This window comes from Schistocerca cancellata, chromosome 4 (genome assembly GCF_023864275.1).
Source record: "Schistocerca cancellata isolate TAMUIC-IGC-003103 chromosome 4, iqSchCanc2.1, whole genome shotgun sequence".
Lineage (NCBI taxonomy): Eukaryota > Metazoa > Arthropoda > Insecta > Orthoptera > Acrididae > Schistocerca > Schistocerca cancellata.
In genome coordinates, this window is record NC_064629.1 from 739,644,910 (window position 1) to 739,667,347 (window position 22,438).

The window sequence follows — 22,438 nt, forward strand, 5'->3', positions numbered from 1 at the left end:
GCAACCTGATGGAGCACTTCTTGGTAGGGAGAATGAAGCATATTATCTTCAATGGAAAGTCATTGATATATGTAGACGTAACCATGTGGTTCCTAGGGAAGTGCAGCTCGTGTGACTTGGCTGTTCTCATCAATAGTAATGTCAGATTTTTTGCAGATAATGGAGTTACCTATAATGAAGTACTGTCTGTCAAAAGCAGCCCAAATATTCAGTCAGAGCTTGATAAGGTTTCAAAGTCACAACTGAAATCACAAATACCTGTGTCTACCAATCTGTAAGGATATGAAATGAATTATCATATATGCTCAGTCACAGGTGAAGCAACTGGCAGACTCCAGTATACTGATAGGGTATTAGGAAAATATAATCAGTATACAAAAGAGAATGATTACGAAATATCTGTGTGACCCATCCCAGAATATTGTTCAAGTGCATGGGACCCAAACCAAACAGAACTAACAACAGATACTGAATGTATTCAAAGAAGGGCAGTAAGTATGGTCACATGTTTGCTAGACCCAGAAGAAAGCATAACAGAGATACTGAAGAATATGAGAATGAGATTTTCACTCTGCAGTGGAGTGTGTGCTGATATGAAACTTCCTGGCAGATTAAAACTGTGTGCCAGACCGGGAAGTTTCATATCAGCGCACACTCCGTTGCAGAGTGAAAATCTCATCCTGGAAACATCCCCCAGGCTGTGGCTAGGCCATGTCTCCGCAACATCCTTTCTTTCAGGAGTGCTAGTCCTGCAAGGTTCGCAGGAGAGCTTCTGTAAAGTTTGGAAGGTAGGAGACGAGGTACTGGCGGAAGTAAAGCTGTGACGACGGGGCGTGAGTAGTGCTTTGGTAGCTCAGATGGTAGAGCACTTGCCCGCGAAAGGCAAAGGTCCCGAGTTCAAGTCTCGGTCTGGCACACAGTTTTAATCTGCCAGGAAGTTTCACTGAAGAATATAAACTGACAAAATCTTTAAGGTGAATACACATTATCCTGTGGAAATCTACTGGCAGAATTTCAAGAACCAGCTTTAAGTGTGAAACCTAAGAGAGCTGTGACAAAAACTTTTAGCTGCTCTTAACCTGGAAGTCTGATGGCAATTGGATTGTTTCAGTTTGAAAGAGCATTATTTTTTAACCTTTGAGTGTGTGCGCACCAGTGCCCCCATCATTGGATTTCAAACCATGATGCGAACAGTGAGTGATGACGCTGGCAATGCAGAGCCCAACACAGTGCAAGGTGGATCTGTCGTGCCATGATTTTTGTGCCACAATTTATTATAACTATAAAAAGAAGTTAACTGCAGAAGAACGGTATTCTTCTCTGGTTTTTGCTGTCCTTTCTAGGGTCACAGTTGCAAACTGCTTTTGTGAATTTCCAAGGGGTTTGGGGTCTCTTGAAGATGAAACCTGTGCCAATTGCCCAGCAACAGCAGTGACCCAAGAAAACTGACACTGAAGAAAGTGATCAAAGACGAACCTCATCTCACATTTTGTGACATTATAGGGACATTAAATATTGGACCGACCGCGGAAGAGACCATCAGTCACAATCATTTATGCCTAACTGAAAGATGTGACCTTTGGGTGCCACACTCCCTGATAGAAGCCCAAAAATATGTTAAGACTGGATTAGTGTCACTTTATGATTGAAAAATTTGAGAAAGGGTGGTCCAAAGACACTTACAGTATTGTCACAGGTGATGAAACACGGGTGTAACATTAAGATCCTGATAACAAGAGGCAATCTTCAGTATGGTGCTTTCGGGGTAAGGAGCCACCTATGAAAGTTCGGAGCTCTGGAAAGAAGATGGTGGCCACTTTCTTAAGCAAGGTGGGTCATCTCACTTCTACGACCTTTGACACCGGCCGCACAGTCAGTGGTATGTGACAGTGTCTGAAAAAAGTCATTGCCACATATAGGTCACAGCATCCAAAGTCAAAGTGTGAGCACCTTCTTCTGCATCATGAAAATGCCAGAGCAATGGACATCTTGGAGAAGGAAGATGTGCGAGTGTTGCAGCACACAATGTATTCACCTTGGTGCGACTTCTTCCTGCTATCACAGACAAAGGAAAGAATCCGTGGACAGCATTTTTCTTCCGATGAAGAGGCTATTAATTCATACAACAGTGCCCTAAGTGACTTCTCTAAGGAGTCAATAAAGAATATTAGACTGAGCCATTTTTGAAGTGGTTTCAAAGGATGGAAAAATTTACATTTGTTCAAAAAACTTGAGAACTTTGTCCACAAAATTTTTCTACACTTAACTTTTACTTATTATGCATGGTATCCTTCAAAATACTCTCCTTCACAATTGATACAACACTCCCTGCACCATTTCCATTTCCGGGAGAAGTCTCAGTACACCTCTTGCTGGATTGCGCAAAGTGTTGTCTGTGAATTTTCTTTTACCTCGTCTATCATTGCAAATCTTCATCCTTTCAATGGGGTTTTCAACTTTGTAAACAAAAAAACAAAAAAAAGTCTGCAGTGGCTAGGCCTGGAGAGTATGGAGGATGAGGCAGCACAGTGACTTCATTTTTTGTGCAATAGTCATGCACCAACAGGGATGAATGAATGTGTGGGTGCATTATCGTGAATTGTCTTGCCACATTTCAGGCCATTTCCTTCTCACATTTTCTAGCAGGCATCGCAACATATGCTGATAGTACCAGCGATTAACAGTTTGTCCCTGTGACATGAATTCAGGGTGAACTAATCATTCAAAGTCAAAGGAAACTATCCACATAGCTTTGACATTTGACCTGACCTGACTAGGTCTTGGAGAACTTTTCCTGACACATTGTGAAGATTGAACCTTGACATCAACATCATAACCATAGACCGACATTTCATCACCAGTTAGGAGTCTTAAGGAACATGCCTTTATCTGCGCAACCCAAAAGCTCTTCACAGTCTGTGAGGCAAAGGCCTTTCCCGTCTTGACTCATGAGCTCTGGGACGAACTTGGCGACAACATGATGCATTCCAAGAGGCTGTGTCAACATTTCATGACCAAATCCAACTAAAATGTTGTTCTGCAATCTCTCGGACAGTCAGTCTGCGACTGGTACACATAATTTCGCTGACGTTTCTGACATGATCATCATCTGTAGATGTTGAAGAGCATTCTGAACAAAGGTCATTTTTAACTTCTGTCAGCCAATTTTAAACCGTGTAAAACATTCATAACACTGTGTACAGTTTAAGCACTCTTTACCGTAAACCTCTTGCATCATATGGTGTGCTACTGAATACAGCACCAAACAATAACTAACGGGCATACAACACTGAAACTCCAGACAGTTACACATTAAACACAGGAGTGCGCAGGGATACCAACCGCATTTTGATGCCAACACACCATTGGTGTGAAATAACGAATGTTCCGGAAGTTTTTGAACAGACTTTGTATAAGTGCTTGTGGAGAGTATTTTGAAATGTGTAACAGCAATATTGCAAATAAAAACAAATTTCTGAATTTCTGCTAAAAACTTTTGGGATAACCCTGTAGGAATATACTACAACCCCATATGCATCACTCCCTAATGGATCATGAAGACAAGATCAGACTATGGAATGGGAATAGGATCTAGTAAAGTCCTCTTTACATTGGAGCAAATAGAAGGAAAAACAAGTGGATAAGCATTCACAGATTATTAGCTAGTTTGCCCAACCATCTGGTTGTATCTGAACAACCAATTACATTACAGGGAATGGAAGAGAACATAAGATGATAATGCTGTGTTCATTGCTTTTTGGCATTAATAATTGGCACACAGTATACAACACTACATAACGCAAAACTCAGATATTCAAAAAATATTATTTTGCACAGAAGTGTGCCGTTTTTGAGAAAATGTGCAAAATGGTGTAGGAAAGGAAGAATTTAGGTGTCTTAGTTTCTTATGTTAACATAAAATCCATGGAGGTAGTGCACTTAACACTGACTTCCAGCAACAGAATATAGCAATATTCCAAAACTTTGCACAAATGTCAGTCGACACTTTTTGCTTCCAAGAAATGTCTACAGAAAGATGATGTACAACAACATACTAGAGGACATAACATATTGTAAGGCTGAGAAGCAAACACCCTGCAACAACTGTTGGAAGGGTCCAGGCTGTAGGAGAGAGGTAAAATGGTCTGAGAATGTTTTTGTGGGTGGTTTCGTAATTCTGGAAGACACAATGGATCAACACAAGTATGCATCTATCCTTGGGGACCATGTCCACCTCTACATGCAGTTTGTTTTTCCTCGGCACGACGGCAGCTACTAGCAGAGGAAGGCAATGTATTACACAACTCTCAGTGCAAGTGCATAGTTTGAAGAGAACCAGGATTTGTTTACTGCACTCCCCTGGCCACTAAACTCCCAAGATTTAAACCCAACTGAGAATCTGTGGGACTACCTCGACTGGGCTGTTCCCACCATGAATCCTAAACTGACTAACCTAGGGCAAATGGCCACAACACTGGAGTCGGCATGGCTCAACATCCCTGTTGGTACCTTCCAGAACTTCACTGACTCTCTCCTGCATGTCTCTTAGTGGTCCCAAAATGTGGTTTTTCAGGCTTTCCACAGGCGGTCACATTAATGTGACTAGACAGTGTATGTGCTCAAATTAATTGCGAGGGCAATATTTTGAACCACTTTTGTAATTTACTGAACAATTTGCAAGTCACTTTGGGTTCCTGATGAAATGTAGAATGCACATCCATTTCTGTATCTCAACAATTTTCAAATTTCAGCACCCCAAGGTAACAACACAAGCCTAGGCAGATGGGCTTGCAGCTTTAAAGTGAGCCACTTACAGCTATACGTTGCCACAGCATTACACCATGGAACTTGCCAAGTGTCACCATCCACCTGTCAATCAGTGCCCCGATGGCTACTGTAACCAGGAACACTTTTGCATGTGGCGTATATGACTTCTGCAAGTGTAACATGACTACAAATCCATTTCAGCACAAATAAATATGGGCTGGCCAACTGTCTTAGTGTCAGCCTCTGTTGCAAGATTGCCCCCACTGTGCCACCCTCCTGACAGGACCACCTGCCAAAGATTTTCAGCTGCCACCTGATGAGCCTAAGGTTGAACTGAGGTCTTCCTAACCACCAAGCCACTGAGCCACTTGCCAACACTAGTTACAGCCAGCTAGCCACTTGTCCAGGGTTCACTCCCTCGGTATCTTCGGCAGTCACTTGCTACAGCTAAGCTGGACTCAGTGTCCCACGCAGCAGATGGTGTCAGCCAGCTCCGTCAGTCCTGACATCGCTCGTCCGTCACCAAGACTGCTGACTATGCAACACCGCACCACACCTGGGCCACACCAAGTGTAGCAGTAGTCATAGTAGGCGTCTGCCTTCCAGCTCTGCCTCATGTGGGCCCGAGTTTTACTACAAACTAATATGTGTAACAAAGGGATTATACAGCTTCTGGCTGATCCTGACCCATATCTTCCACCAGGGTCACCTACACCCTCTACAAGTCGGGTCAGATGTGGGAAAGACCCTGCAATGATGGTTCAATATTTGCAGTAGCTGTGTTTGTCCTTTAACTGCTGTCCTATTTTTCATTATTATTATTTTTACAGATTCAATTGTGGTATCTGGGAAGTGGCCAAGGGATGAGCTGAGGGAACAGGTTGAGTGTACACAGTGTAACCTACCAGGTCATGTGGCCTCATGCACCGAATCACATAACACACTATGCTGGGTATTCCTGGAAACAAGGCATTACGACAGGTAGTGTAGGACGAATGCTCCGAATGCTCGGTTGAGATGTGGAAGGCTGAGTACATCAGGGAAGTTTAGGAGAATGTACACTGTAGGCAACTGAATGCACAGTTTGTTGTAAATAGTGCTGATATGTGAATTATAAATGAAATAGTTCTCCAAAGGCCCATGCTAGCAGTTACATGGTTTGACAACCACAGAATTGGATTGTGTGTGCAGCTTTTTTTTTTTTTTTTTCTTCTTTTTCCATTTCTGCATCATACTCTTTCTGTTATATAGTGAGGTAGTTGTAAACTGCAGTAGAGTGCTGATGAAGCAAAACATATGTCAATGCTGCAACAGTACAGGGAGTCCCAGAAGGAACGGTCAATATTCAGGTATATGACAGTAACACTCATTTGAAGCAAGAAACTTCATATGGACATATACCCTATTCGGAATAGTTTCTGAGATACAACATGTTTAATATACATATGTTTTTGTGCTGGTGGTGCACATGTATGTGTCTCACCCATCCAACCTCTTTGGTGTTACTCTAGTCCAAACTACGTCACTACTTGCAACCTCTTTGCTTGGGATGTCTTTCTGCCATTAAAGTAGCCCTTTGAATGCACAATTGTGTATGGTGTGTTGTGAGTGAGAATACTGCCGGCACTTTCAGATATGTTGAATTTCTAATCATAGAGAGTTTACCTGAAACAGGTACTCTTTCAAGTTCCCATTTTTCTTCTGAATATGTAGTTCAACAAACTGCGTAGGAACAGTAACATACACTGAAGAGCCAAAGAAACTGGTACACCTGCCTAGTATTGTGCCCCCCCCCCCCCCCCCCCAGGAGACTGATTGAGTATCAGGGAATTATGCCAAGAAGAGATTTATGGACTATTATAGAGTTGTAGTAAGGGGCACAGGTTGTGCCTGCAGTTAAATATGACGGTAGTATTACAGGACACTAAGCACGATACACTGGACAGATACCTTGGGGATGAGAGTTTAAGCAATAGTTCTCTGGTCATTATGATCAGAAATGCACCTGCAGTGACTTTATTATTGACTTCCTTTTGCAAATAGTTCATGCTAACCTCTTCTTTCTGAACTTGTGTGCTTATTTTCAAGATGCAGTGACAAAGCATAATAGGCTGTTAGTATAGAATGTCACATGAAGGACGGAATAACTAGGTTGAATATGATGAGTGGTCCATTGTTCAGTAAGTATAGAGTCAAGGAAGGTAATAAATGGAAAAGGGTGGACACAAAGGTTTGTAATGTTCGCACGAGTCCTGTTGTAAAATACCTAACATATTCCCACATCCCTATTCCTAAGAGATGGTCTGACATAGCTGCCCAATATTATAGTTATGGACTCCTCAGTGATACAGCTTGGAGAGTGCTGCAGGAAGCAGCGAGTGAACTACGACAAGGAACATAAGCTCGTGTGGTGCTAGTGTGACATCTCTCTGTTCTTTGTTCTCAGTACCAGTGCTAGTTTTCAGGGACAGCCAGTGATTGGAACCATGTAAGTTGATGATGATGATGTTTGGTTTGTGGGGCGCCCAACTGCGTGGTTATCAGCGTCCGTACAATTACCCAATCTTTGCTCAGTCCAATTTCGCCACTTTCCAGGATGATGATGAAATGATGAGGACAACACAAACACCCAGTCATCTCGAGGCAGGTGAAAATCCCTGACCCCGCCGGGAATCGAACCCGGGACCCCGTGCTCGGGAAGCGAGAACGCTACCGCGAGACCACGAGCGGCGGACGAACCATGTAAGTTGTGGACAAATTTCAAATGTTTCTGGGTATCTATCTAAGCTGTTGAAACATCACACACGGACTCTCTTAGATGTTGTGCGCCAAGGTTAACTAGATGTAGCTGCAACGAACTGTGCACAATTAATTAGTTATCCCAAGTGCAGCAACAGTGAGAATTAGGTCGGTTGAATTCCACAAAGAGGAGAAGATGGTACTAACACAAGTCTAACCAGATGGGCTCAATGCCAAAACTCAGGCCACTTACGGCTATATGTTGACACAGTGTTGCACCCACGTGGCATTATCATCTGCCTGCTGGTCAGTGCCCCAACAGTTACAGTGACCAAGGATACTTGGGCGTATGGCAACCATGACTCCTGCAGCCGCAACAGCACAATAAACCCATATGGACACAAATACTGGCCGTCCAGCCAGACTAGACATACATCAAAGTAGGAAGTCATTAAGTCACCAAGTGTCTTAGTGTTGACCTCTGCTGTGAGGTTGCCTGCCAAGGGTGTTCAGCTGCCACCTGATAGGCAGAAGGTCAAGCTGAGGCCCTCTTAGCCACCAAGCTACTAGGCACTTGGCATCACCAGATGCCACCAGCCAACCAACTGTGTTGGGTTCACTCCCTGGGTGTCTAAACCCATCACTTGTCGCAGATGGGCTGTCGCTCAGTGTGTCACACACTGTGAGCTGTCAGCCTGTTGCATCAGTCCTGATGTCGCTCTGCCACAATCGAGACTGTCGACCAAGCAAAATCACGCTAAGCGCAGCAGCAGCTGCAGCAGCAGCAGCAGTACCTTCCATCACTACCTGATGTGAACCTGAGACATATTACAAACTACTGGATCTAATGAAAGTGATTATCAGCTTCCAAGTGGCTTCTGACTCTCCCCAAGCACTATCCTGCAACAGAATATGCTCAGACCCCCTGTACCATAGCACCTGCCAGAAGTTAATTCTCAAGACTTTACTCTCACACGAAGTACCAAGATTATTGGCTTTGACATGTCATGGCAAATCAAAATTGTGTGCTGGACTGGGACTTTAAGCCAAAATCTTTGCCTCTCACAGTCAAATCCTCTACAAACTGAGTTATCCAGACACGACTCATGAGCCACTCTCACAGCTTTACTTCCATCAATTCCTCTTTCTTTCCTTCCAAACCAGTTGCAGATATGCTGTGAGGGTGGGATGCGAATTGTGCCCAGATAGCTCAGTTGACCAAGGACCCAATTAATTCTAATCTGACAGGAGTTTCAAATCTGTGTGCACTCAACTGCAGAGTGAAACATTAATTTTGGAAGCTGTTGGAGTGTTCTGTCACTTCTGTGCATGATCCCCACTCTCTCTGTGGTGAGGGGAAGCAAGTCTGATCTTCCCGCACACTGCTAAAGAGTTTCACCACACTGTGTGCACCTGTGCAGCAGCTGAGGGTCCTTCACATTTAATGCTATGTTATGAAATAACCACCGATCTGGAATTTATGTATTTTTTTTTAATAATTCAATAGCTCATATTTTAAATGACAGAAATTCAGAATTTAATAATTTTTGGTTTATTAGTTTGTAATAATTAATTAATTTTTTGATAATACAACAACCAACCATTACAAAATTTCTTTTTGTTAGAAACACACACAATGAAGGCACGTTTTTCCAAAGATGTTGCACTGTTTGTCCTTTTTTGCTTGATCAACAGGAATCATGATAGGTTAAGCACAATGAGTTTGAAAATCCAAAAACAAAGTGTTCAAAATAAAAGGAGTATAAGACAGAGACGCAGTGTTTCGCCCCTATTGTTCAACTTGTAAATCAAAGAAGCAATGACAGAAATAATAGGAGGTTCGAGAGTGGGATTAAGACTCATCATGAAAGGATATTATTGATAATATTTTCTGATAACATTACTATCCTCAATGAAAATTAAGAATTACAGGGTATACTGAATGGAATGAACAGCCTGATGAGTACAGAATATGGATTGATAGTAAAACAGAAAAAGACCAAAGTAATGAGCAACAGCGGAAACAAGAATAGCGAGAAACTTAACATCAGAATTGGTGATCACCAAGTACATGAAGTTAAGGAATTCTGCTATGGTGGAAGAGGGGTGGGGAGGGGGGCTGGGGGGGGGGGAGGGGGGGGAAACTTGATGGACGAAACACAGAGGAAAAGCAGACTAGCACAGGCAAAGAGGGTATTCCTGGCCAAGGTAAGTCTACAGGTATCAAACATAGGACTTGACTTGAGGAAGAAATTTATGAGTATGTATGTATGGATCACAGCACTGTAATGGTATTAAATTACAGCCAGTGTGAAAACTGGAACAGATTACAATTGAAGTGCTGTATAAGAATTTTGAAAATTAAGTGGACTGATAAGATAAAGAATGATGAAGTTCTCAGAATCGGCACAAAGAAACAAACATATGGAAAACACTGACAAGAAGAAGGAACAGGATGATTGGGCACATGTTAAGACATCAGGGGATAACCTCCATGGTACTAGAAAGAGCTCTAGAAAGTAAAAATGTACGGGCAGACAGAGATTGGGATACACCCAACGAATAACTGAGGATGTAGGGTGTATGTGCCACTCTAAGTTGAGAGGTTATCATAGGTTAGTCTACATGTTGATTACATACATCGCGTCTGTAAAACACGTACAATAGGCTGCACCCCCCTAAATGCTCTAAATTCACTGCACTCTATCCAATTTCTACACAACGATAAGTGACAACCTACATTATCCCATCCATTCCACATCTGCACATTACCTATAAACATACTCGCATAGTCATCCATGTGCATGTAATATGAGTGATATGTTTCGATTGTACATGAAAGAAAGGGTAGGTACATTTAGATACCACAAACTCCATTAGATAATATCGTATGGAGAAGCCCACTTAATGACTTTGTATAAAACTAGAATGATACTGTGCATACTTCTTTTCTTTCCTTTCTTTTAACTGTATTTCTCGAGGCACTTTGTACATGAAATTGGAATGTTCTAAAAATATTTCAGGTGTGAAAATCAAGGAAGAGTGATGAGCTTTTCCAGCCTCAAAAAAACTATCTACAAAGAAATACCCATCGTGCATTAGCCAGGATCCCAATTAGGTAGGTGATGTGGTTTTAGAGGATTCATATACGTGTTCTCCTCACAGTTGCAGTGAGATTCATATTAGATTGACAAGGAGGCAACCACAACAGTCAAGAACAACTTTTGCTAGGAACTGATTTTAGATTCTGGATTTTAGCGAGTGTATTGCTTCAGAGACTGATTTTATCACGTTTGTTCCACATACATCTGAAGCTTGCAGCACATCTCTCACTTGTATATGGAATTGGGTTGATGGAGTGACTTCAGCCAAGTCTGACTGGATCCACTGGGATGAAAGTTCTCAGCAGATGTCAAAACCTCTTTGCCTTGTGTTGACAACAACTGCACAACAGTCCATTGCTAACTTCATGAAGAAAAATATAAATGATGTGATGATGTCTATTTTAGGCAAAGGACTCAATTTTGCACCAACACATAAAGCACCACCTCTTTCTAAGTTTCGTGAATTGTGTTGAAGAAGCCATACAACTCCTTCCATTGGATACAGCAGAAGAAATAAGAACAGAAGAAGAGTCATTCTCTTCGGTAATCTCCTCCTCAACAAAGTAACTTAATCTCTGCAGAAAGGGCTGCACTACAAAATCTCCAAGAGCATCCTGACATATTGGTATTGAAGACCGATAAAAGTAATTGAACAGTAGTGTTACCTCTTAGGTTGTATGCTAATGAGGTGCATGATCTACTAAGTGATTCTACATATAGAAAGATTGATTACAGTTGTATAGGATGTGTGCCACTCCTAAATTCTTCCCATCAGACCATCAAGACGATAAGACCAAATGGTTGTGTACCACCACAACTTAACAGCCTTCCTAAAGTTCATAAAGAAGGACTTCCTTTACAGCCAATAATACGCAGCACTGGTGCACCCACATATGATTTAGACAACACCTTGCTCTCTTGCCGAGTCCACTGGTGGACAAATGCTCACATCATATACGAAACTCAGTTGATTTTATCAACGGACTGAGGGCTCTCTGTCTAAATAGTTTGGACTACTTAGTCAGCTTTATGCAGTATCTCTTCTTACAAAGGTCTCCCTCACAGATTCTCTGGCACTAACTGGTAATAAATTTCATGTGGACGTCACTGCTCTGTTTCGACACACACTTCCCCCAACCTATTTTATGTTCAACAATAAATATTTTTAAAATACTAAAGGCATCACCATGAGTAGTCCTCTGTTTGCCCTGGTGGCCAAGCTTTCTATGGATGACTTTTTAGGGGGTACGAGTGCGATACTTGGAGGTACGTGTACGATACTTTCATAGTGTGGCCTCGCAGAGAAGATAAATTTTTACATCACCTCAACTCTGGTTCACTATAGGATTAGAGGGGGGGGGGGGGGGGGGGGAGGAGGAGGAGGAGGAGGAGGAGGAGGAGGAGGAGGAGGAGGTTACTGTTTAATGTCCTATCAACAATGTGGTCACTAAAGACAGAGCACAAGGTCAGATTAGGAAAGGATGGAGAAGGAAAGTGGCCATGTCCTTTTGAAGGAACCATCCTAGCATTTGCCTTCACACATTGGCGACCAAGCCTAAGTGTAGCTCGGGCCACAGGACTGAGCTCAATGGACCATGCCAGAGTGTAGTTTGGGTCGCAATGTTTCACGTCATGCAAGCCTCCTGTCACTTGAAAACGACTCATTACAAGTGATAACATTGTATAGACGTCTGGCTGGCTGTCCCTTGACTGGTGCTGCCCTCTTGTCAGGCTCCAGCATTACTTGGAAAGAAGCAGTAACGAACTTTAGCACTTCTGTCGTGTCTGACTGAGCCTGTGTGTGCTAACACTGTCGTATTTGCACGTGGTTTCGTTAGGTTTTATCACTGTTTGTGATCATGCTACCAACAAGTCACATTTATTGGGTCATCAAGAAATTTTAGAGGCACTGGAAAAAGAATAGACTTTAGGGCTGCTGCTTCAGTTACTGGCACTGCAATTACAAGTAAGTTATGTTTTATTTGTCTTCATCTCGTCTTTCTTTTCTTTTTTACAGACGAATCTGATGATAAATACGCCGCTGTTCAAACAACTTCCAAGCGACAATGTTGTTCTGCTGCAACACAATCTTCTGCACCATCACGGAAGAGGCAGCGGTCTTCACAAACGAAATCAACAGATACTGATTTAGGTTGGAGATTCGAAGACCTACAGTCTCCTTTGCCACAGTTCTCTTACATAACTGGCGTAAGAGCTGCAGTTGACTAAAGATCCACTCCACTTAACGTGTTTTCTATTTTCTTTCCACATTCTATGATTAAACACACAAAATCAGAAATGAAGAGGTAGGCAAAGAGTGTTTATGATAAACTGAAAGCAGGCTCCAAACTAAAGCCACATAGTGTTTGGCATCGTGGGTTGGAGTGAAGCTTCACGAAATTTATTTGTTTTTCGCCATAATTATTCATATTTGCCTCGTGAAGAAGCCAAAATTGGGAGGCTACTGGTCTGTCAATAGTTTTATTTCAACCCCTTTCCCAGGATCTATAATGAGCAGAAATAAGTTCAAGGCCATACTTTCAAATTTACATTTGAATGACAATTGTACCTAGATTCCCGGAGGTCAACCAATGCATGATGCTATGCATAAAATCAGACCAGCTCTCAATCATCTATTATGGGAATGTAAGAAATCATTTCATCCCTATGAAAACCTCATAACTGATGAAGGCATGCATGGATTTCGTGAGCAAGTGGTCTTTCGTGTCTACATAAAAAATAAACGAGACACGTATGGAATAAAAATGTTTACTGTTTGTGAATCTAGGAATGGTTACGTTCTGGGATTTGAAGTATACAATGGTAAAGGATCGAAAGACAATTCCATAATACCACTCTTTCAGAGGTTGCTTGCCGATTATTTGGGTAAAGGTCACACTGTTTATATGGACAGATTTTACAATTCGCCAGCAGTTTTTGATTTTTTATGGAAAAATAAAACTAAAGCTGTATGCACATGTATGGCTAATCAAAAGGAACTGCCAAAAGAAAATAATGTTTAGAAGAAACGCATAAGGAATCAGTCTTTGTCAATGAGGAGAAACCACCTGCTTTGTTTGAAGTGGAAGGACATTAGGGATGTCTTATGCCTTTCCTCTAAACACAAAATGACAACCTCTAAAATTTCTGTTTGTACGAAGGATGGTGTCAAGATCAAGTCAAAACCTGATGCTATTCTTGATCATAATACGAACAAAACGGGTTGATAGAAGTGATCAGATGATCTCCTATTATCCTTTCTAGAGGAAACAAATGAAGTGGTGGAAAAAACTATTTTCTCACTTGCTCATAATGGCTGCAATGAATGAATGCTTTTGCTCTGTATCTTGAGACTAGTAACCCTAATGAGAAGAAAAACTGTCATTTTCCACTTTTTGGTGCCACATTGGCGAAGGACTCTTCCAGAAAGGCTCAATTGTGGCTAAAGAAACTGCCCCTAGTGCAACCATCAGCAATAGGCTTGTAGAACGACACTTCCTGAGAAAATTGCTGCAACTGAGAAGAAGCAAAAACCAACAAGGGTGTCCAAGGTTGGTTTGGACCAGACAAAACTGACAAAGCAAGCAGGAAGGAAACAAGATGGTATTGCCCTGACTGTACCACCTCTCTGAATGCCAGAATACTTCAGGCTTTGCCACACAAAATACAGTTATATGTGAATGTGCTTAAATCCACACCTCGCACTTCTGTGATGATAGATAATCAAAGCCCTGACAAAGGACATGGTTCAGTCATTCAAGTTCTGGTTGGTAATGGGTGGGTGGGGTGAGGGGGTTGTTTCTTTCTGGTTGGTGCCTGATATGGATGTGAGGACCACGAGGATCAGGTGTACGTGAGGATATGGCATGGGAGATCTCTTTGTGAATTAGGTGTCCTGGCATTGGGTCCAGATTATAGAGATGTCATCAATAAACCTGAACCAGACCAGGGGTTTGGCGTTTTGGACAGCTAGGAATGTTTCCTCTGCGTGGCCCTTGAAGAGGTTGCCATAGGAGGGCAATCGAATTTAATTCGTGTGACTGACTATATATCATGTGCAATCAGATGTACCTTAGTCACAATACTACCCCCTGCTCTCAACACAACTCCTTTCACTCTTTACACCCAACAATGTTATTCAACTCCCGCTATGAGAAACTGACACCTTTACTCGCCACTTTATTCGCCAACTTCTTTCCCCAGTGCCATCTCCGTGCCCCCCCCCCCCTCCCCCCCTTTTCCACCACAATGAACCATTCCTCTCATTTCTCTATCTTTTATCTGCACCAGTTCAGAAAGTTTCCCTAGCCAAAGCAAAAACCCTGCCCCATATCCTGTTCCTTAAATGCTGACTAAGCCATGGAATCTCCCCCGCCCCTCCCCCCCAATGGCCTAACCACAAACCACCTTACTTCTGGATCCCATCCCTCCTTCCACAAAGACTTTCACCTTTTCATATTCCACCAGTCCCATTCCGTCCCAAACCTTGTTCTACAAAAACATGTATCCATGGCACAGGCAGTCTTAAATGACTTCCACTCACAGGCATCCCTGAACCACTTCCACTCCCTTCACAAAATAGATACTATGCAGTCCCCACTACCTACACCTCATCACCCAAATAGAACAAAAATGGTTCAAATGGCTCTGAGCACTAGGGGACTTAACACCTGTGGTCATCAGTCCCCTAGAACTTAGAACTACTTAAACCTAACTAACAATAAGGACATCACACACATCCATGCCCGAGGCAGGATTCAAACCTGCGACCGTAGTGGTCACGCGGTTCCAGACTGAAGCGCCTAGAACTGCACAGCCACACTGGCCGGCAGTCACCCAAATAGAAATCCTGACACTCCATCAACTAGAACAACATTTCAAACAAAACCTCCACAAGTTATCCAGCCTGCTGACATCCTACTCTTGCCTTGGGACACAACTATCCATCTCCCATCCTACCCACAGAGTTACTCCTTGTCAACCCCTCGTAGCAACCAGACCCTGCCTTGCTGACCTTTTCAACCTACCACATCCTCCAAAACCCTCAACCAACACTCCAAGAAATCCAGAACCAAAACAATCTTTGAACACTGTCGTTAACCTCGCCACCAAAATCCTCAGCCACACAGAAGTTTCAGTCCTACTTCCCCACACCTAATCACCCCCCCAGTCTCCTTAAAGGAATTTCTAATTTCCAACCTGATCTCACCATCCTTCTCCAGGTCTCTCCCTAAGAACATTAACCTTTCAGCAGAAGAAATGACTGCACTACAAAACCTAAAAACAGATCCTGACCTGATCATTCCCCTGGCAGAAAAGATTTCACCACTGTTGCGATGAACCACAGTTAGTTTGTTTAGTTTTGTTTTACGCTGCAAAAAAACAACTGGGGTCAAAACTATAGAACACAAACACAGAGAGGACTGACACGACTATACGTCAGTCCCAATGGACAGAATAGGAGACAGCTAAAAACAGGCACATGGAAAATGGGCTAAAAAAAGAAACATACAAAAATGGAGGTCCAAAACCAAAAATTAAATGGCCTTTGCCATATTGCTTCGGCAGATAAAAAGTAAAACACAGTTGAAAGCCCATGCGTCATTCGCTAAAACTGCTGATAAATCAGATGGCAAACCCAAGCTGAAATTTAAATTCTTAAAAAGGGGGCATTCCAGCAGGAAGTGGGGGACAGTTAAAATTTGGGCGCAATGTGTACAAAGTGGCAGGGTAGTGACACTGAGCAAATGATGATGGCAAAAAAGGCAGTGCCCAATACAAAGCCGAGTTAAAATAATCTCCTCCCGGCCCTCCTGCCAGGAGGAGGTCAACCAAGGCACCGGGAGGGGCTTAATAAACCGGAGCTTATTCCCGTGAAGGGAGGGCAATTGGCGATGACAAAGGGACACCACCTCCTGACAGATGGCAATGCAGAGATCATCGGAGGGAACTTGTGGGCTGAGGTATGAAGACTGCATCCTTGGCAGCAGCGTCAGCAGCCTCGTTTCCTGGCAGACCAACATGACCATGGACCCACAGAAACATCACACTGGCTCCACCAAGAATGAGCAAGTGACAGTTTTCCTGGACCCGCTGCACTAAGGGATGAGCAGTGTACGGCACACAGAGACTTTGAGCAGAGGACACAAATGGGAAAGCTGTGTCGCCAGATGTACTCTGAGGCCTGATACAAATTGAAAAGCTCGGCTGTAAATAATGGATAATGTGCTGGAAGCTGATATTGAAAGACAAGGGTGCAATGACGAAGGCACGCCCAACCCCAAGGTCAGTCCAAGAACTGCGAAGGTCATGAAACTGAAGGTGATAGACCGAAGCTGGAGTAGTGTCCTTAGGATGCGAGTGAAGGCCAAGGTTAAAATGAGCCACTTCACGAAGCCAAGGTGTGAAGGATTCACACACACTGGGAAGGACGCAGGTAGCATGAAATTAAGCCGCCGCACCAAGTAGCAAAGGTGGACTCCAGGAGGTAACAGAGAAGAGGGACGAGCCCCATACCAACAATCAAAGTAATCATCAAAGACGGAGGCAGAGAAAGGGTTGCCATGCATGGCACACAAACAGCATGCATACCTGCTGAGGAGAAAGTCACGGTGGTAGGATAGTGGTGGTTCAGCAGCTTCAGCATTCAGACTCTCAACCGGACTGTTGTAAAAGGCGCCCGTGACCAAACGGATGCCATGATGATCGATAGTGTTGAGACGGCATAAAAGGGATGGGGTGTGCAGATGCATAAACAAAGCACCCATTGTCGAGTTTCAAATGTACAAGGGACTGGTACAAATGGAGGAGGGTGGTTCTATAGGCACCCCAGGAAGTACCACTGAGGACACGTACGAAATTGAGGGACCACGTACAGCTGGCTGCCAGGTGCGATACTTGGGAGGACCAAGAGTGTTTCCTATCGAGCAGGAGCCCCAGGAATTTCAGAGTGTCAACAAACGAAATGGCAACAGACCCAAGACTGAGATATGGTGGGAGAAACCATTTGCGCCGCCAGAAATTCATACAGACAGTTTTGTCAGAGGAAAAGACAAAGCCATTGCCAATGCTCCAGGAGTGAAGACAATCAAGACAGCACTGAAAATGCTGCTCAGTGTGACAGGTCCGTGGAGAACTGCAATAGATGGCAAAATCATCGACAAAAAGGGAGCCGGAGATGCACGGTGGGAGACAGGCCATTATAGGGTTAATGGCGATAGCAAAGAGGACAATGCTCAGGACAGAACCCTAAGGCACACCATTTTCCTGGATAAAGGTGTCCAACAAGGCAGTACCCACATGTACCTTGAAAACTCGGTATTGTAAAAATGCCCGAAGAAAACAGGGCAGGTGCCCACAGAAGCCCTGTGTGTAAAGAGTATGGAGGATACCAGTTCTCCAGCAAGTGTCATAGGTCTTCTCCAAATCCAAAAACATGGCCACAGCCTGGGATTTCAACAGAAAACCATTCATGACACGGGTGGACAAAGTAACGAGATGGTCAACTGCAGAATGAGACTTGAGCCACCACACCAGCCGGGTATGAACCATATGTTCCATCACCTTGCAAACGCAGCTGGTAAGAGAGATGTGGCAGTAGCTACAAGGAAGGTTTTTGTCCTTACTGGGCTTAGGTATGGGTATGACGGTGATTTCACGTCAGCATCCAGGAAATGTGCCCTCAGCCCAGATGTGGATGTACATGTTAAGCAGAAAATGCTTGCCTGCAAGAGAGAGGTGCTGCAATATCTGAATTTGGATGGCATCTGGTCCTGGGACGGAGGATTGAGATGAACTGAGAGCATTATCTAGCTCCCTCATAGTAAAGGCGGCATTGTAGCACTCTTGATTCTGAAAAGAGAAGGGTATCACCCGAGCCTCCTCCACTTGTTTCCGATGGATGAAGGTGGGGTGATAGTGGGAAGAGTTCGAAACTTCTGCAAAATGGTAGCCCAAGATGTTGGAGATAGCAATAGGGTCCACGATGATATCATCGGCTACTGTCAGGCTGGAAATTGGTGAATGGATCTTGGTTCCAGAGAGCTGTCGGAGGTTGGCCCACACTACAGAGGAAGGTGTGGAACTGTTAAAAGAACTAGTGAATGAAATCGAGCTAGCTCTCTTGCTATCCCGAAGAATTCAACGACACTTCATATGCACCTGTTTATAATGAATTCAGTTTTCCAGCATAGGGTGGCAGTTAAAAATGCGTTGAGCACATCTCCATGCACGAATTGTGCTGTGGCATGCCTCAGAGCACCAAGAGACTGGGACATGATGTGGCAAAGAGGAAGTGCAAGGAATGGAACATTCTGCAGCAGTAAGGATAACATTGGTGAGGTAGTCCACCTGGTCATCACAACTGGGGAAATCTTGTTCTTCAAAGGTCACAAGGGAGGAGTAAAGCTGCCAGTCAGCCTTAGTAAGATGCCATTTGGGTGTGCATGTGGGTGGGTTAGGAGTCAGCAGACGGAGAGCACACGGGAAATTGTCACTTGAGTAGTAGGCGTCAGAAAGAACAGGCCGGTGAAGACAATGGGTAAGTTGGGGAGTGCAAAGGATAGGTCCATATGGGGACAGGTGTGCAAAGGAGTTGGAAAGTAAATGGGTGCTCCAGTGTTAAGGCAGAAGAGGTTAATGTGGTTAAGAATGTCAGCCACGAGGGCACCTCTCGACAGGTCATGGGAGAACCCCAAAGGGGATAATGTGCATTAAAGTCACTGAGTAGCAAAAACGGGGGAGGTAGCTGCCAAATAAGCTGAAGGAAGTCTGCCCTGGTGACAGCAAATGACGGAAGGACATAAATGGTACAGATGGAAAAAGTCAGGCAGGGAAGGAAAAGGCGAACTGCAACAGCTTCAAGATAGGTAGTCAGGGAGATGGGTTGACTATGAAGGTCATCCCATATGAGCAGCACAATGCCCCCATGAAATGGAATGCTGATGTCAGGGGGAAGGTCAAAACGAATCGGTAAGTAATGTGAAAACTCAAAGCAGTCATGAGGCCGTAATTTCGTTTTCTGAAGGCAGAGTACAAGGGGATGCTGCAATGCTAAAAGCAGCCATAAAAACTCTTTGTGGGACCAAAGGCCTCGAACGTTCAAGTGAAGGATGGTCATGATGAGGAAGAGATGTAGGGGTTTAAACTCAGCGGCTGCCGAGTGACAGCCGGTTAAGAGTCATTACTACAGGGCACAAAAGCAGGAGGATACTGCTCCAAGGGGTCCGCAGAAGCATCGGCGTGCTTGTGCAGTAGGTCTGTGGAGTCCAACGCTGAAAAACTGTTGGTGGTGCGTACCAGCAAAACAGATGCCAGCCAGGCTAAGGGACCATGTGGTGACACCGTCGAGCAGGATCTTCGAGTTGATGGAGGAGAAGATCGTTTGTCTTTAGGGGACTTCTTTGAGCCCTTCTGGTTAGAGGAAGACTTGGGTAGTGTTTGGCGGGAGGGACGTAGGAGGTCTTCATGGGAGTACTCCTTCCATCCTTTCCTGTCTGCTGGTTGTGCAGTGGGTGGCTTTGTCCCTTGAGGCGAGAGTTTGATGGTTTGTTGCACAGTGGGATGGGGGTACATCGATGCTAACTTGACACTGGGCAATTTCACAACCTCAGAGCTGAATCTGAGGTCGCATGTCTGTGTGAGCATGTCCTTCATGGAGCGAGAGGTAACAAGAACAGAACTACTGGTGCCAGACAGGTTGGTTGGTTGGTTGGTTGGTTGTTTTGGCGAAGGAGACCAGACAGCGTGGTCATCGGTCTCATCGGATTAGGGAAGGACTGGGAAGGAAGTCGGCCGTGCCCTTTCAGAGGAACCATCCCGGCATTTGCCTGGAGTGATTTAGGGAAATCACGGAAAACCTAAATCAGGATGGCCGGACGCGGGATTGAACCGTCGTCCTCCCGAATGCGAGTCCAGTGTCTAACCACTGCGCCACCTCGATCGGTGCCAGACAGGAGAACACAGGGTTAGTGACTAGCCAGTAACTTGCGAGCTACTGGGTAAGGCACTTTTTCCTTTACCCAAATCATTTGAACAACCCGCTCATCTAAATACATGGGAAAATCCCGAGAGGAGGTGGCATGGCCGCCATTGCAGTTGATACAGCAGGGAGGAGGCGGCACACATTCGCCCTCATTTGCATCCCTGCCACAGATTACGCATTTGGCTGGGTGTCGAAACGATGTTCGAGTGTGATTGAAACGATGACACTGGTAGCAGCACATCGGATTCTGAATGTATGGCCGGACTGTGATAATTTCATAGCCTGCTTTGATCTTGGACGGCAGCACCACCCTATCAAAGGCGAGCAAAAGAGTGCGGGTGGCCACCAAGGAGGAACTGACCTTTTTCATTACACAATGGATGGCAATGACACCCTGATGAGAGGGGTAAGATTGTATTTCGGCCTCAGTTAGACCATCAAGCAGCCTGGTGTAAATTACACCATGGGAAGAATTTAAAGTGTGATGGGCCTCAACACGAATGGGTAGTCGTAGAGAAGTGAGACAGCAAGCAGTAGTTGTGTTTGAGAATCAGAAGCAGTCTCCAAAAGCAAAGTGCCATTTTGTAAACAAATCTGGCTTTCACAGGGCAAGCAATTCCATCACCATTTCTGGATAATGAACAGAATGACGGTGGTGAGGATCTGACTCTTCAGTACGTGAGACCACAACGAACCGCGGTGCAGCAGGAAGGGACTTAAAACCGGTAGCCTCATTACGTTTACGTTTCACAGACGTCGATGGGGAGGACGATTGACTCATCGTGAGGAAATCTCCCATGATTGCCAATGTCTCCAGGGGCATGCTCCTTCCAACTGGGGGGCCTCCCCTTCACAAAGGACGCACCCATCTTAGGTGATTGTTCCCACATCAGGTCACACCTCCCGAATGCCTGACGGAGGGTCCAATCAGCAATTTGGGAAGGTTACAGCTCAGGCAATCATCCCTCCCTGGGCCTGGCCTGTACCATGGGGTACATGCGAACCCCATCTGTCGACCTGGGGCTGAGAATTACGTGTTACCCAGTCACCTGTTATGTGTCAGATGCGTGGGCCAGCCTTCAGGAGTGCACAGGGAAGAAGAAGAAGGAGAAGAAGAAGAAGAAGAAGAGGATCCTCAAACGCCGAAGCAGAGGAATGAGAGGAGAAGGGAAAAAAAGAAAGGCAAAGGGAGCCAAAAACAAAGTTGAGACTGTTTGCACATCAGTGACAGAATGTAGGGCATTCCCAATAATAACCCAGACATGTTCCCAAGGGAGGGGAAAAAGAATAGCAAGAGGATAGACATGCAGCACGGAAGGGAGAAAGTGCTGCAAAGGCTGTGGCCCCATGGTAGCCAAGTACGAACCTGCCAAAAAGTGGCAAGCTCCCTGGGGGGATGAAGTGGAGTGACAACTTGGCAGAGGGCCTCCGCCAGTTGCCCGACAGCTCCACCTACAAGTGCTGCCAAGGTGACCCTATCCCAGAAGTCAACCATGACCTCCAGTCCCCGCTGAAATCCTCAGGCACTTCCCAGAACCTCTCTCCTGAATCAATCTACCCCCTCACCCCAACAACAGCCAGCACACCCACCCTCTACATGCTCCCCAAAATCCACAAACCTAATAATCCTGGGTGCCCCATTGTGGCTGGGTACAGTGCTCCCACCAAAAGAATCCAGGCCCTTGTTGACCAATGCAACCAATTGTCCAAAACCTAGCCTCCCACATTGATGACACCAACCACTTTCTGAACCTGTTTCCTGCCATCATCACACCCTTACCTCCCGGATCCCTACTCATCACTGTTGACCTCCTTATGCACCAACATCCCACATGGCCATGGCCTT

The 22,438-nt window shown here is 44.6% G+C and overlaps 1 protein-coding gene across 3 annotated transcripts in view; it reads right to left on the reverse strand.

The window, feature by feature from the left end:
• LOC126183535 (membrane-associated tyrosine- and threonine-specific cdc2-inhibitory kinase) overlaps positions 1-22,438 on the reverse strand; it is a 174,296-nt gene that overhangs the window by 119,201 nt on the left and 32,657 nt on the right. The window lies entirely within an intron of this gene.